This window comes from Mixophyes fleayi, chromosome 4 (assembly GCF_038048845.1).
Source record: "Mixophyes fleayi isolate aMixFle1 chromosome 4, aMixFle1.hap1, whole genome shotgun sequence".
In the NCBI taxonomy this organism is placed as follows: domain Eukaryota; kingdom Metazoa; phylum Chordata; class Amphibia; order Anura; family Limnodynastidae; genus Mixophyes; species Mixophyes fleayi.
In genome coordinates, this window is record NC_134405.1 from 94,753,405 (window position 1) to 94,769,944 (window position 16,540).

Below are 16,540 nucleotides of genomic sequence, written 5' to 3' on the forward strand. Positions count from 1 at the left end.
CCTAATATAGGATATATATATATATATATATATATATATATATATATATATATATATATATAATTTATATCTATATTAAGTAAAATATACAAATCATATAATAGCCAAGAGGCAAGGGCCAATGAAAGGAATGGACGTGGTCACATTGATGACAGCACATATCCAATTACTCCAAAAGAGATGGACAACCGGGTTCACCCATTATGCTAAAGGCAAGATTTTTTTACTTGAAACACTGCACTACATGTAGCATTCCTAAAAGTAGAATAGAGATGTGTTTTGCAAGAATTAATTAATTTCTCACTAATCCTTTTCAAGAGAGGAGATGATTTATACCTCTATGACCAGACTCATTTTAATAATTGTTAAATATACTCAGTTCAGTACCATGAAATATATTTTATTTTTATTTTACAGGCATTAGATAGTTTTTTTTACCCGAGTCCAAGAAAATGATTTATTAAACCAGGGGAGATATTGAGTCATTAGAGATTTAAATATATCTTCCCCCAATTATAATTACTAACACATCCAACGCAAACTGGGTATGATAGTGATTGTAATGTTAGTATTAGATTCATGTTAGATTGGCTCTCATAGTAATGCCTTACCTGAGATAACTAACCCAGCTATCCCAAGCAATCGCAAGGCTTGTTGGCCAGGAAAATACCTATTTGTGCCAGATATGACCTTTTTAAATGTGTCATAATGTATGAAGGGGTTAACGGTTCTTACAAGAGCAAGTTCAGTTATCGTTAATGTTATCCAATAATCATTATTATAATCAGTGTTGAGTTAAAGGGCAAATTCAACTCTACGCAGCTTGTCGTCAGTCATTGTCGTAATGTCCGTCTGCGTGTAGTTCCAGTGCAATACAGTAATGAAATCTTCTCTTATGTTTGCTCGCACCTCATTGAGGTGCGGGCAAAAATATACAAAGATTTAAAAATTTCAAGGTTGCCTCGGAGTGTCTCCACGGACTGGCATGGAGGCACATCGCGCAGAATTGAATCTGCCCCTTATATAGTCATATGTTATGTTCTCTAGTATATAAAATACATTTATAATTTTGCATAACATTAACATTTTAGCATAGCTGTAAAGACCCATACAGAAAATTACTCTTAGTATCCATCAACTAGTGAGTCATTTGTTGCTTAAGCATGTTTTAGACAGTAGCTTTTAAAATGCATAGATGTGAGTATGAAAGCAAATGCATTCCCAATGGTCTAAAAACAGCATATGGGACATTGTTTAACCATTACTTTGTGTCTTGTATAGGATTTCAAAATCAAAATATGTCTACAATGGCTCTTTGAGTAAAGTTTATAGTTAAGAACAAGTTAAAGGTCTTATTGAAAAGAACAATCCATCTTGATCCTAAGTTATAGAACTGACCACAAACTTTCCAGGCTCTGCATATCACATAGTCCCTAAAAATGACAACACATTAAATAACATCAAGCATTTTGAGGGACCCCAAATATCCCGATTTTCTCACAACAGTCCCAGCATTTCTGACTTGAAATCCTTAAAACTTAGTGCTTGTAATCCAAGAACACAGATTCCTACAACCATATTAAAATAATAATTTATAAAAAGCTCCTATGAATGTATCCCAGTATTCGTCACCCGGAAGGAAGGCATGTCTGGTCATGTGACTGTCACAGGTACTCCAGCAAATAGTAATACCAGCTTATAGTGGGGACTTAGTTAAGTACACAAACCGCAGCAGTGATGTCCAGTGCTAAAACAGATCTATTTGTAACTTCACATATCTTGTAAATACAATTAAATTAGAAGACCACCCCAACTTATTATTTCTCCTATGTGTCAATATTAAATTATGTCCTGCATCTTTTTTCCCTTGCAGTTGTATCCCTCTAATATACTGAGGGTGTCTGGGGTGCACACGATGGCTGACAGTTTCCACCATATGAACTGACAACTCTTCATTGCCTTCAGACATAACGGAGCTGTTTTATTTGACTGTCCCCTTACTTGATGGATACTTGCGTCAAGATTCCAGCTGAGTAGAGAAACTCCAGGAGGCTCTGGAACAAAGCACTATGGGACAAGTAGTCCTCTGAGCAAGAGCAGCCTACAAATCCCACTGATGGAAGCAATTTGAAATACATGTTTCCTAGCCTCAGATTAAATAAATATATCGACAACCTTGTCATATTGGGGATACAGGCACCAAAGAAAGTTAGTTTAAACTCCCTAATGTATGAAATGAATACAGTACACAGACATGTAACAGGCATTCTTACTGGAGTAGTCAGAAAGTTAATTAGTATCATAACTGTAATGCCAGAAGCGTTGTTTCAGTTACCCCCAAGAGGATGAATTTGGCAAATACACTGACTTTACTTGTACTGAGTCTGGAAAGATTGTTCACAGAGACAAATTTTGATTTACATGGATTGTTTTGAAAATGTTCCATTTTGCATGCTATTATTTTACATATACCACAAATTTTTTTTGCAATGGATTTTACAGTACATCCACAAACCCACATGTCTTCTGCACATCAAAACTTAGTGAAATTTACACTAAGTACATGCACATTTATATTTAGTTTCAGACCATAGCCTGCTTCCAGCATAGAACATATATATATATATATACACTATCCCATAGACTGCAAGCTTGCGAGCAGGGCCCTCTTACCTCTCTGTCTGTCTTACCCAGTTTGTTTATTGCTGTGCTTGTTCCCATTTGTAAAGCTGTACAGAATATGTTGGCGCTATATAAATTAATGTTGACGATGATGATGATATATTTCTATAAAGATTCACTTAGTTCCGTTATACCATATATCATATACTTGTTTACTGAAACGTCTTCACAATAACTTTACTCTACTCTGCTTTCATGATATACTTTACTGTGATTTTCATGTATTTGTCAGAATGTAATAGCATATCTTCAAATATTTAGGTACTTGTTACTCATACAGACACCAATTCCACTTAAACCGCAATAGCAACTGCAGTTGTCTTCTCGTCCTGTGCTGCCTTCTGTCTGGTACCTCCCGACTCTACTAACCCTCGTCTCCTCTTGAGCCCAGCCTCCACCCCCGAGAGCGCCATCTATTTAATACACTGCAAACAAGGTGGGCAGCATCGGGACGAAGGTCTAGAATGAAATAAATAGGCAGATTCCTGGTAGAGAAAACGGACCCCAGACTGCAGCACCAGGGAGGAATAAATCATCATCATCATCATCATTTATTTATATAGCGCCACTAATTCCGCAGCGCTGTACAGAGAACTCACTCACATCAGTCCCTGCCCCATTGGGGCTTACAGTTTAAGTTCCATAATACGCAAACACACACAGACACACAGACTAGGGTCTATTTTTTGTTAGTAGCCAATTAACCTACCAGTATGTTTTTGGAGTGTGGGAGGAAACCGGAGAACCCGGAGGAAACCCACACAAACACGGGGACATACAAATTCCACACAGATAAGGGCATGGTCGGGAATTGAACTCATGACCCCAGTGCGGTAAGGCAGAAGTGCTAACCACTTAGCCACCGTGCTGCCCTGGAAACACAACAGAAGCTGCTACGGGCTGAGGTGCACAACTTGTCCAGCCCATCTGTGCACTGCTCATTCTCTTTGTAAAGTGGCGCCCATATAATTAACAAGTAGCAATGCATTGGCTTCACTTGTTAATGTTTAACATGAAGTCAAGGGATTTCTGAAAAGCCATTATATCACTATGTTCTCATGGGATATTTGCAATGATATTATCCCATGAAATGATTGTTAACATGTCATTTTTATTGATTTGGATTTCTTGGTTAATACATTGTAGCTTAATACAAATATTATATTACATTATACATTATATTTATCATTTGATGCATAATCCTTGTTATATTTTGTACATCATTTTAAAGGACCCTAAATTAACAATGCAGATAGCATAACGATTTGGTGTCATGAGTTCAATTCCCGACCATGACCTTATCTGTGAGGAGTTTGTATGTTCTCCCTGTGTTTGCGTGGGTTTCCTCCAGGTGCTCCGGTTTCCTCCCAAACTCCAAAAACATACTGGTAGGTTAATTGGCTGCTAACAAGTTGACCCTATTCTGTCTGTCTCAGTCTGTCTGTGTGTATGTTAGGGAATTTAGACTGTAAGCCCCAATGGGGCAGGGACTGATGTGAGTGAGTTCTCTGTACAGCGCTGCGGAATTAGTGGTGCTATATAAATAAATGGTAATAATATTAATAATGGTTGCTAATAATGTATGAATAAATTGTGTTTTATTGGGTGATACTTCTAACTCACCTAATTAATGTTCTTTCTTATGATTGTATTGTACTTCTCCAGTGTGGAAGATCAATTTGTAGTTTTGTATTCAAATGTACTTTTTTATTGTATAGCAATTAGTTTCCAGCACCTGGATAATTAAGTGTTGGGGTTTTGTAACAGGGCAGACTTCTTTCAGTTGTCACTTACAGCTACACAGGGGCATAGCAAATAATTAATGCCAGTATTCCCTGTTTATTGTTTTTGTGAAAAATAGACAAAATCTCAAGAGTCAATTGAGATTTGTCAAGTAGGGCTGTAATACAAATTGCAATCGGAAACAAAGAATGTATTTAATGTAGGATGTGAACATCAAGAAACATAACACCATATTATGTTAACAAAGCATATGAAAGAAACAATTGCAACACTTAAAGATCTAAAGTATCAACATATACATTATAAATGCTATTTAGCAATATAATGATTTATTTCACTTTTCCCCTGCCCCACAGCATTCTTGCAGAGAAATGTATAAAGTAGCTGCTAAAAAAAAGATCTGAGATGAAAATCTCTCTGAGATATCACGTAATTAATTTAACTATATATTACAAGATTACTATATAACAATGTGAAGAGTGCTATATAAAACGTTTAAATATGGCATAGAAGCATACACGCTAATGCTTCATATAGAGACTGAACAGATCACCTTTACTTCAAAGGGATTAAAATGAGGCAAATTGAATTTAGAATCAGCTTTCCAGCTGCTGTTCGATCTACAAGTAGCTGTGGCTGGCACTTGTAGTTCCACAGAAGCGGGAGAGATATGCGTTGCTTAAACTTGATTTATCCTATGAGTAGGGAGAGAAAACTAGGCCTTAAGGCTTCTTTTTCTAATTGCAGTGTAAGCAGGGCCATCTTTTCCATTGGGCACGATGGGCAGCTGCCCGGGGGCCCCATGAGCAAGGGGGCCCCATAGGCACGGCTCTTAATGAGAAAAAATAATCCTGCAAAAGAAAAAAACCTGCAAAAAAAACCTACAAGGGTCACTGAGCAAGTACATCTATCTATCTCTATCTCTATATATCTATATCTACATCTGTATCTGTATACATCTATATATCTATATCTATATCTATATCTAGGGACCCCGGTGCACTGCTTTGCCCGGGGGCCCATAATGTTCTTAAGATGGCCCTGAGTGTAAGATTATGGTTTATTATAGCTTCCTCAATTCCAGTTGCAGTATGTGTCCACTTATGGCTGCAAACCTTTTATATGTAACCTTCCTCATGATGGGACACCCCAGGAGGCAGGAGTTCGCCCCCACTGTCTTAAAACCCTCCTACTTCTTTTTCACCCCACGGTTTCAGTCTTTTACCCCTGGACTTTTGCCTACCCTTGCAGGAGGGTCCAGCACACTTAGTAATCAGCAGGCATTTCCAGGAGTTATCAAAAAGGGGGGGGTGAAAGTTGACAGGAGGAGTCTGGAAGTCAGTGCCTGCTAAACTTAGTCTGATTGTGAAAAAAAATTCTTTCCTTCACACTCACTTACAATACACTACAGCCTTGCTGCTTCTCCTGCTGCTGCCGCAACTGCCTGCAAGGGACCTGACACAGTATTCCATAAAGGAGGATTTTTGCATTCTAAAGGTGGAAGGCTGGGGAACATTTGGAGCTGCTGAAGAAGACATCATAAAACAGACTGTCAACAATTTCTCCTTCTGTCAAACAACAAGAGACCAACAATATCTGACAAAAGTTTTCTACCAGGTGTATGGGACATAGATATTTCAAATACTGCACTGAACTTTTAAAGGTAACATCAACTCTTTATCACCCCATAGGCTTTTGAATTGAAATGTATGTGAGTACTATAGATAATGTGTGTGTGTGTGTGTGTGTGTGTATATATATATATATATATATATATATATATATATATATATATATATATTTGCACACACAATTTTTCTGTTGCAAAAATGCTACTGATGGCAAGTGTGTGGCAAAGTAGTGTTGCAGTGAATGTTCCTATAATAAATTATTACGACTATATTATAGTTCAGTAAAAATTGATGTCTGAGAAAATGTGTAATACTCTTTGTGATAGATATTTCAATGTATTAGATGCAGAGATTGATTATTTCTGATGCATGAATATAATTTGCTGACAGTTGCAAAGTTATGTCATACTAATGCTGATCACATACATAGTGACACAAAGGTACTTACTGCATGTGTCAGTTAGGGTGGAAGCTCCACTGAACCATCTGATTTAAGATGTGCTGTATTCACCACCAAAATCCACAAGTGGAGCTGTTGGACTACATCCCTCTACCACCTCCTGTCACTGACAACTTATATCATGGCTCACTATAGATTAGGATCGCATAATATTAAAATGTGAGTTATTGTTATGACCTAAATAAATGGTAGCATCCAGGAATTAACGGGAGCGATACATAAAGGGATACATCAAAATGTATCGTTATCTCGTTCTAATGACAACTTCCTGAAGAGATGCTTCATTTTTGTTAATACAAACCTATAACATCTGCCTATCTTATTATAACATCGAGTGAGACTATTACTTATAATGATTCAAAACTAACCAAATGACAATATTGAAAACAGTACTGATGTATATATCATTATACAAATAAAAAAATGAGACCTACACTGTACTGTATAGTGTATAGTCTGGTACTAGTATAAAGCTCAGACCGTTAACCCAAAAACTGTGCTGAATGTCTAGGTAACAGCACAGTTGGCAAGTTCCAGGATGTTAGGCAATGAATTTGAAAAATTTTCAGGGGGGGGATAATTATATATATATATATATATATATATATATATATATATATATATATTTATTATATCAGATGTAGATATATATTTTCGAGCAGTTGCTTTATATTTTGTCATAAGTGATTAATATAAAAAGGTGTAAGGGTGTGGCAAGGAAAAGTGAAGACTTAACTGTTGGCTGTATTGAAATAAATCTGTATTCAAGGTGGAAAGAGGAGAGGGAATGTACAGGAAAACTGGTAACATACTTAGGACGGGGCTGTCTGTCAAAATTTCCATTTCTGCCCTTAAACCACTCTATTAAGGTTTCCTGTAATACAAAGCATTCCAGCTAAGGCTGAATCAGTAAAGCAGTGACTGCCCAAAGTGGGCATTTAATATGGAAAATCATGATGTTGGGTTATTTTAAGGTTATATGAAAATAGAGCAGGTCAACCTGAAAATAAATATTGAGGAATTACCTTACTGTGTAACTTGTCTAGACAAATAAATATTTGTCATGACGTTACTGAGGAGACACAGGTAAGGATTGTGTAAAAATAAACACATCGTTCTTAGTGTACAATTAGCATAGTTTTCACCATCCAACCTGAATTAGGACAAACTGAAATCACATAGATGTGCACACAGACACACAATGTTTATACAACCATGATAGATCACAACAAATCTGAGTTCTCATTGTAATGTTTTAATCAATCCAACTTTTTTAATTGTTTTTAATTTCTCTTGTAATCTTCCAATATTACAATGTTGTGCTCATTAGCGCCACCTGTAGGTTATTGAAAGTCACAATATAAAAATATGTGCCCAATGCTACAATGCCACTATAAGTATATATATATATATATATATATATATATATATATATGTATATATATATATATATATTTACCATCGCACAGACACAGGGGCGCATAGTATACAGTAGTTATCTATTAGTCAAATCAGGCACATGCCTAAGGCACCGCTGTTCAGGGGAGGCATAGAATTACATAAAAAGTTATTTTTCCAATGCTTGGTCTTTATCAGTAACATATTTTTCTCAATAGATTAATGAAGATGAGGTTGTTTGATAGAGGAAGCATAAGAAGTGATGTGAAACATTTTTAAAAGTGTTCAGCAAAATATTTGCTTCATTTCCCATTTGGCCGTGAAATTTTGCACATTTCACTGGTGGAATTTGGTCTTGGGTATGCCAAATTAAGGCTACCAAACAGTCTTTAAAACTGTTTAATGCAAATCTACAAACACAGTGTGGAATGTTATTCCGCCAAATAATGAAACAAAAGTGAAACTTAAAGATTGTGCACCTCTGCAAATGGCCTGTTTTGTCACATAACTTGAATTGCGTGAAAACATTTAAAATTTCATCACTGTGCATAGGTTTGCCGGTACACAATTACTAATGTGGATTGTACTCCATCACAATTTCTAGGGCAGTGCTCACTCTAAATGATCTATCTATCTATCTATCTATCTATCTATCTATCTATCTATCTATCTATCTATCTATCTACCAATTTATCTATCCATAGTTGCCTATATTAATATACATTTACAGACAAGTAAAAGTTCACAGACAACCAAGGAGCTTCTATGGGGGGAATAGGTACATTCCATACCAAAGTAAAACGACAAAAAATGACTGTAACCTATACACACTCAACATAGATGTAAGCCTCTGTCATGGATTAACAGACATAGACACTCAGGAATAGCAACTCCTTCGATAAGGTAGATGCTCATACACCCTGATAGCAACAATACCATGGATACACAGAGATACACTTACATGGATATATCATTATACATAGACGCACTTTATTGTATTCACAGTCTTAAATAGGGTTGTCATATACTTTTGCATTTTAGGTATTGTTCATTATATTTGAGGTTTTCACCTGGACTGCTATTCAAGTTAAATGAATACAAAAACACTGGAGAATGGAAAACAAATTCAACAACAACAAAAAATATATACTGCAATGTGCCTGTACTTTAATGTCAGGGTGGGATCAGTGCCACAGGGATCGCCGTGTTTTATTTTTCACTCGTCATTCAATCAATTTTCAAAAAACAGTCGCTGTAAAAATACCCAGACTTACATTAGAGAAAAGAGGACCTTGTTGGTCAGAACTAGCATTTATGGCACTGTGTCACTTACTACTACTATTAGTTAATAATGTTATACGTAAATATCATAGCTGGAAATATCTGCATTATAATAACATCTACTTTTTAGAATATCAGATGACATTCTCTACATCTGGAGCACAATCATTGAAAAGTAACATGTTAAAAGAAAGGTATTATAAAAACCTTCACATGTTTTTATTTAAATTCAGTTCTTCACCTTTTTTGCTTCTATTACGTTTTGCTATGTTAAGAGAGGGTTTTTTTGGTGTGTTTTTTCTTTTTGGTTACCACAAGATGACGCCAGGCTCACTCCCTAGTTCTCCTCCCCCATCCTCCTCCCTACTAAACAAACCAGTCTCTGTGTCTCCGATCTGTCCAACTTCTCACCAGCAACAAAAGCAGTGTTCATCTAGCCTCTCAGACCACATAGAGTGTGCCAGCGCCTTGCTACCGAGGGTCCGCTGAAGCCAAGAAAAGTAAAGCTTGTTTAAATGTGAGAAAGAGAGAGAGAGAGAGGGAGACAGGGACAGAGAAAATCACAAGCAGAAATGTGACCGTTATAAGGGGGGGAGAAAATGGGTACATTGGAGCAATGGAAACCTTACAAGTTTACTTTTGAGTAATCACTGACTACTTGTGCAAGGCAGAACAGCCAGTCTGTGTATGAATCGGACACTGAGTGTATGAGTCCCTCTCTTTGCTCAGTCACTTTCAATGGGCCTACAGTAATACCTGAGTAAGAAGGTTTTTTTTCTCCAACTTATGAATACATGTATTTCATGACAAATCGTGTAGATACACATCAATTTAAATGATACAGAACATTTTTTCTTTTCACTTCATTTTCAGGCATATACATTCTAATTAAAAAAAATTCAATCCCTGTATATTAACAATGTTAAAAAAAATACTATTTTAAACAGCCTACAATTTTAGTTAAATTTGTTAATTTTCCTTGCACATAATCTATATTAATATAGTCAATTTTATTCAGTTTTACGGGAAAATTGAGATGACAATGTTTGCAGTAGTTTGATGATAGGAACAGAGCTTTATGTACCTAATAGGCAAACTGGGCACTAGTATTATGTTAATTTTATTTAATGTGTTTCTTTTCTTTTCTTTTAATATTTTTTATGCTTTTCTTTACCAGTCTCCATTCTTCCCAGTAAGAATAATGGAGGATGTAGTTTTGGAACGAGTGGTGTTAATATGTGGGGTACACAATTTCTAATTAAGAAATATTCCCTCACTATTCCTAGAGACAATTCTAGCTACAGCCCTGGATACAATCCAGCAATATCATGGCCGGGAGGGATTGTAATCACCAATCTGGAAGCCCTAGTGAGGTGTAAAATTGCAACAAGAAAGGTTAAAAGTGGAGCTATAAAGTTAAAGTTGTGTAACTTTTGAAATAAGATTTAAAAATAAACATAGTACATTCTTTTACAGCACTTTAGATAATACTAGCTCTATATACAGTACAAGAAAAATAATCATTTCATAATGAAAATGTATGACAGTAACATTTTCCAAAACTTATGTCAAGTCTAGCAAAATCAAATTACATAGGGTGTTATGGATTTTTTTTATCTATTAATAGTAGTAGTAGTAGTAGTAGTAGTAACAGTTCCCCTATAATAAAACATATATTCTTGAAACCATTCTACTAAACCAAACTCCTATGAGCTGAGTGATTAATACTCACAGCATTCTGGAACAAAATATTAGTCAGCCTCACAATTCCAAAGTGTTCTGGAAATGGCAAGAAAACTGCCTGGGTGGAAAATTCTGCTTATTACATATGTTTAATAAAGATCAAATATGTTTTTCCTTTATTATTCATAGAAAACTGAATTTCACTACAAATAAAGCGTATGTAGCAATTATACTATAGTACCCCACAACTTGTGTCAACAAAGATGACATTTGATATACAGTGCTCTACCTATATATTTGCATAGAATTTTAAACCACTAACATGTTTGGTAACGCTGTATATCATGAAGTCAAAAAAGGTTTTAATCAATTATATGAGAGTTCTATGTTCAACCACATACTCACTGTTTGTGCTTGTTACAGTATGAAACCTGAGTAATGTAGATGTTAGCAGTCCCATTACACACAGCAGAAACAAATATACATAATTCTATTCTATCCCTAAATTCAGTTATTAGTAATCATATGAGTTCTGATTTCTGCAATATTGTTCTTCAAAGTGAATATACTGCATTGAGAACAGTACCGTAAGAAGCGAAAGGAGTTGAATAGTGCGAGAAAGGAGAATGTGACCTATATCTTTCAGCAATAGTTACTGCCCTGACTAAAGTTTAGGAGCAAGTGGATATATGGGTATCATTTCGAAATTCATGGAGAGGTCGAACAGGCCTCAGCCTAGAACAACAGATTTGCAGTGAAGGCAGAAAGTCTGGTGTCTACCACATATTACCACATGTTTTGTCTTGTGTATTCCTACCAGTACAAACATGTTATTAATTACAGGTTGAATATATTTATATTTTTCATATATATGTGATTCATGAGGTTTTGCCTCATAGTGTGCTGCAATACTGAAGGGAGGTAGTTAAAATGGGTCCAGGGGGAGTAAAAAAAAGGTACATCAGGGTCTGATGGACCTCCTACCTAAGGGGAGAATATCCAGGACACCTAAGGAGAAGATATCCGGGACACCTAAGGGGAGGATATCCGGGACACCTAAGGGGAGGATATACAGGACACCTAAGGGGAGGATATCCGGGACACCTAAGGGGAGGATATCCGGGACATCTAAGGGGAGGATATCCAGGACACCTAAGGGGAGGATATCCAGGACACCTAAGGGGAGGATATCCAGGACACCTAAGGGGAGGATATCCAGGACACCTAAGGGGAGGATATACAGGACACTTAAGGGGAGGATATACAGTACACCTAAGGGGAGGATATCCAGGACACCTAAGGGGAGGATATCCAGGACACCTAAGGGGAGGATATACAGTACACCTAAGGGGAGGATATCCAGGACACCTAAGGGGAGGATATACAGTACACCTAAGGGGAGGATATCCAGGACACCTAAGGGGAGGATATCCGGGACACCTAAGGGGAGGATATCCGGGACACCTAAGGGGAGGATATCCAGAACACCTAAGGGGAGGAAATCCAGGACACCTAAGGGGAGGAAATCCGGGACAGTGTTGTCTGACTTCTGTCTATTACAATTGCATTGTGCGCTTTCCCCTGGCTATCTGCCTGGCCAATTATTTCAACTTAGGTACCCGGGATGGTCGGCCACAGGATAACCTACTGTCTAATCTTGCTGCTAATATCTTAGGCTGCAATGGTCCACCATCTTCAAGAGAAGAGTTATGAGCTGTGACACCTCCTGGCTGAAATATGGAACTGTAGTTTATGTTTAATAAAGCAGATCTGGATCGATCAATTACAAAAGTTGAAATCTCAGTTTATTTTCGTCATGCTGCTGGCACATATTTCATACCTACCCCTATCAATGTCATCTATCTCTAGTAGTATTTTATCTGGGGACCTAATTAATTTTCACTAATTTTGAACCCCACCCATGGCCGCTCCGTTCGCTTCACATAACCTACGAAACAGAAATTGAAACAACAATATTTACAAACAAAGGGTTATTTAGACACTGCAGAATGGGTGGATGTGCAATGTATTAAGAATCCCAGGTACACCGCAGATTTAGTTTCGTTCTAGTGTACATATCTGGACTGCCCAGACATTTCAGCTGCCTACTTTCTGTTCTTAAGATATGCCTCAACAAACTCTGGTCCTGATTTATGTTCAGACGCAACCTGTGCACAACTTGCATTTTAAAAAATAGCGCGAACCTTGAGTGTAGTTCTGACCGAGTTTAAATACAACTGTATTTCAATATACGTTTTCATTTGAACCTGGATGTTAGCACGCTCTCCCTACACAGTAATTGCCTAATGTAGACAGAAAGAAGAAACTGCAGTATACACACAAGCATCTGGTCACATCAGAAAAAAAACTAATTACAAAATAATTACTCCCGGAAGAGTAGGAAAACCTCCCGGATTCGCCGAAATTCACGGCATTGAATGGAGGGATGGGGCTTGATTGCATCATTAAGCCCCGCCCCCGCTAGTCAATGCTGTGAATTTTGGCATTTTATAGTGGGGGCCCCCTCCTACCCCCTGTCACATGACTTCTCCCCCGGAATCTCCTGGGTTTTGAAAGTTGTCATGTATGCATATTTCGCTAGCTATATGGCACAAGCCCAGTCTACCCAGCCTAACCAGCCCCCAGTGGGAATGGCCCTGTTGCTGTGACCAGTAGTGTTGGTCTTAAAGTGGACTTGCCTATGGAGTTGCCCATTGTGTGAGATAAATCAATATTCATGAGACTGTTTGTCATACATCAATTCACTGGGAACTGGTGATATCACTGAGGAGCTTAATGAGGTACAGCCATTTTCTGGGCCGAACCAATATTCCAATGTGGCCTAACAGTTCACTAGCTGCCAGTGAGATCACTTTGCTTTCTAATATATTAGTAGACTCCATCAATATTTTCACTCCTCAGTAATATTGGTTCAGTTCATAAAGTGGCAGCCTGCCAGGCAATACGAATATTTGAACTGATTGGATGCGCTAGAAATATTAAGTTAATTCCTTCCTATTGCAGACCAAATACATAGGATACAAAGGACAGGAATGATTGCACTACAGAATATTCCAATTTTAAATAGTGAATGTTCTGTATGTTTTATTTTGGCAGCAGGTCTGAACTAAAATGCTTTCATTTATAGTGAAGGCTCTGTATTTACGCTTAGTCTCAAATTAATGCAGGAGGGGAAGTGTTGGAATGCCCGTATTGCAATGGAAAGACCAATGTCTGAATGAATAAAGAAACTCTGTGGAAAAGGGATAAATGACCAGATATACTGAGAGGAAAGTTTTTAGGTTTAACCCTCCCCACGCCACTTCCATCACCAATATTTTAAAGAGAAGAAAATGTGTGTGCATATTTCTTAGCAAAAAAAAGACAAACTTTTAAATCTTTTGTACTATACTTCACAATAGCATACACATAATGTTGGATACAAATTGAGTGTGACAATATTGGCTTTATAATTATAACAGCAACCTTGGCAATGCCCCAGGACAGTTCTTTCTCTTTATCTGTTATTCATAGTAGGAAAGTTTAAAAATGTGACTTATGTGGTCAGCTTTGCAACACATACAGAATGATGACATGATTTAGCTTGCGTGGTAGTATGAATTATGTGTGTCTGAGAAATGCTTAGTACATTGATTGGTTGATTTGAGGGAACAATTTAGGCATATAGAGATACATCTACTACATTCACTGTGTTAAGCCGCTACTCCAGCGAAATTCCATGTAATCCTGGCGCAAATGCTAGTTTTGTATAGCTGGATGCATCCGACTGATAATATGGACCAGAGGGAGAACTAGCGAGCAGTGGCCCCCAGTGCAGGGAGGCGGGTAGGAGGGAACCGGGGCCCCCGACCCTCTGCATCTGCCATGCAATGGGCCCAATTATCTCCAAGGGCCCCGGTGCACTGCACCTGCCGCACCAATGGTAGTTCCGCCAATGATATGGACATAAATGCACCCTTTCTTGTATACTTTCAGGGAGCAAATACGTCCACCATTACATGAGACCCTATATGTTTATTCATCATGGAGTTCCTTAGTTGTCTTTGCTGGCCCCTCCCCCTGCTGTAATATAACAGAATTAGTATGGTGTAGCAGAGAGACTGTCATAGAGATGTAATACACGTGGCCACACCCCCAGGATACGGCATGGAGATCTCCCCTCCCGGACGGGAGATCTCCAAAGTAGACAAGTATGATTTTGCAGTCCCCATAGAATTCTATGGGTATTGCAGCCGATAACCCACGAAAAGTAGGTTAACACAGGAGAATTCTCTGATTTCTCTTGCGTTAACCCCATCATAATTTGTGCGATGGCAATTGTCTGCAGAAAACAGCTGTTTTCTCCGGTATTATGGCTGGTCATAAATAATCATTCTGAAAACAGTCACGTCCTTAGCGTGTTATTTTCTAATAAGCAAACTGACCCTGAGATGTTTACAGTATGAATTATTTAATGACAATATCACATCTATCTTAAATGATATATGTTTTCCTCAATCTGTGATCCTAATAGCAGAATTTATAGTATGTTTCAACTAAATTTATTGAACATGTCTCAAAGGTAAATTAAACAGCATTCTCTCACTGGGTGGCATTTCTCATAGGTTAAGTTTTTTCATTTTAGTGGAGGTGAGCATATAAACAATAAATATAATGTTTATAGATTTCTGCATTTTAATGTTCAGAATCTAAGCATTATCTTTGTATCATACTTGCCGACTTTCTTAAGTCAGCATCCGGGATCTGCCTGGGGGAGGCGGGTGTTTCGGAGGCGGGGCTATGCAAAGCACTCCCCTTTGGTCCCACCCCTGTGACGTAATGACGCAAACATGTAATTTAACAGCGGGGGCGGGGCCAAATGCCACGATTCCCAGAGAATTGCGGCATTTTCGATCTAATTCTGCCCACTTCACTAGGAATTGGGCAGATGCCATACTATTCCGGGAGTCCGGGAGACCTACCCGGAATCCGACATTCCTGAAGAGTTGGCAAGTATGCTTTGTATGTTACTCATCTTATAAAATGAATAAGTCACACAGAGAATTTGAATGGAATGAACTAACCCTAGTCATATACTACAGAAAGAACTTGACATGATGTCACTGTTCTGTTATTCTGTTTAATGTAAACCACATTTACATTTCACTGAAATGAGATACGTTCACTTAATTTTAAGTGATGAATGCCGTGGTGCTGGGGAAGTAGTTAGAGGTAATCTGCCACACACTGTGGGTAATGTAAATTTCCATTAACATTCTGGATTTCCTAGTACATTTCCCCATGTCATCATCACTTCTTTAGTGTCCTAATATTAATTAAACACACATTACAGGGAAAGCAATGAAAGAAAACATCACATTACTTAATGTTACACAAAATGTGCAAAAGTAGTGTGTGTGTGTATGTATATATATTTAGATATATTTACCAACCCCATTACTGGGGCTTTATCTACATGAGCCCCCTTTTTTTGAAGTCACAAAGGGGGTCATGTAGAGTTCAAATCAACTAAACCTTAAAATGTAGTTGTAGATTTCCTCCTGTACTTTACTCTGTATTCCAAGACACAGTATTGTAACAGACATGTGACTTGGAATAGTATGCAAAATGCATGCAATCATGATTAGTAGGAATCTTACAC

The 16,540-nt window shown here is 37.6% G+C and overlaps 1 protein-coding gene across 1 annotated transcript in view; it reads left to right on the plus strand.

Moving 5' to 3' along the window:
• The first annotated feature begins 5,745 nt into the window (after positions 1 to 5,745).
• ACAN (aggrecan) overlaps positions 5,746 to 16,540 on the plus strand; it is an 84,421-nt gene continuing 73,626 nt past the window's right edge. Inside the window, exon 1 of the mRNA XM_075207762.1 lies at positions 5,746 to 6,088. The gene's annotated coding sequence lies outside the window, so the exon portion shown is untranslated. The remainder of the gene's footprint in view (positions 6,089 to 16,540) is intronic.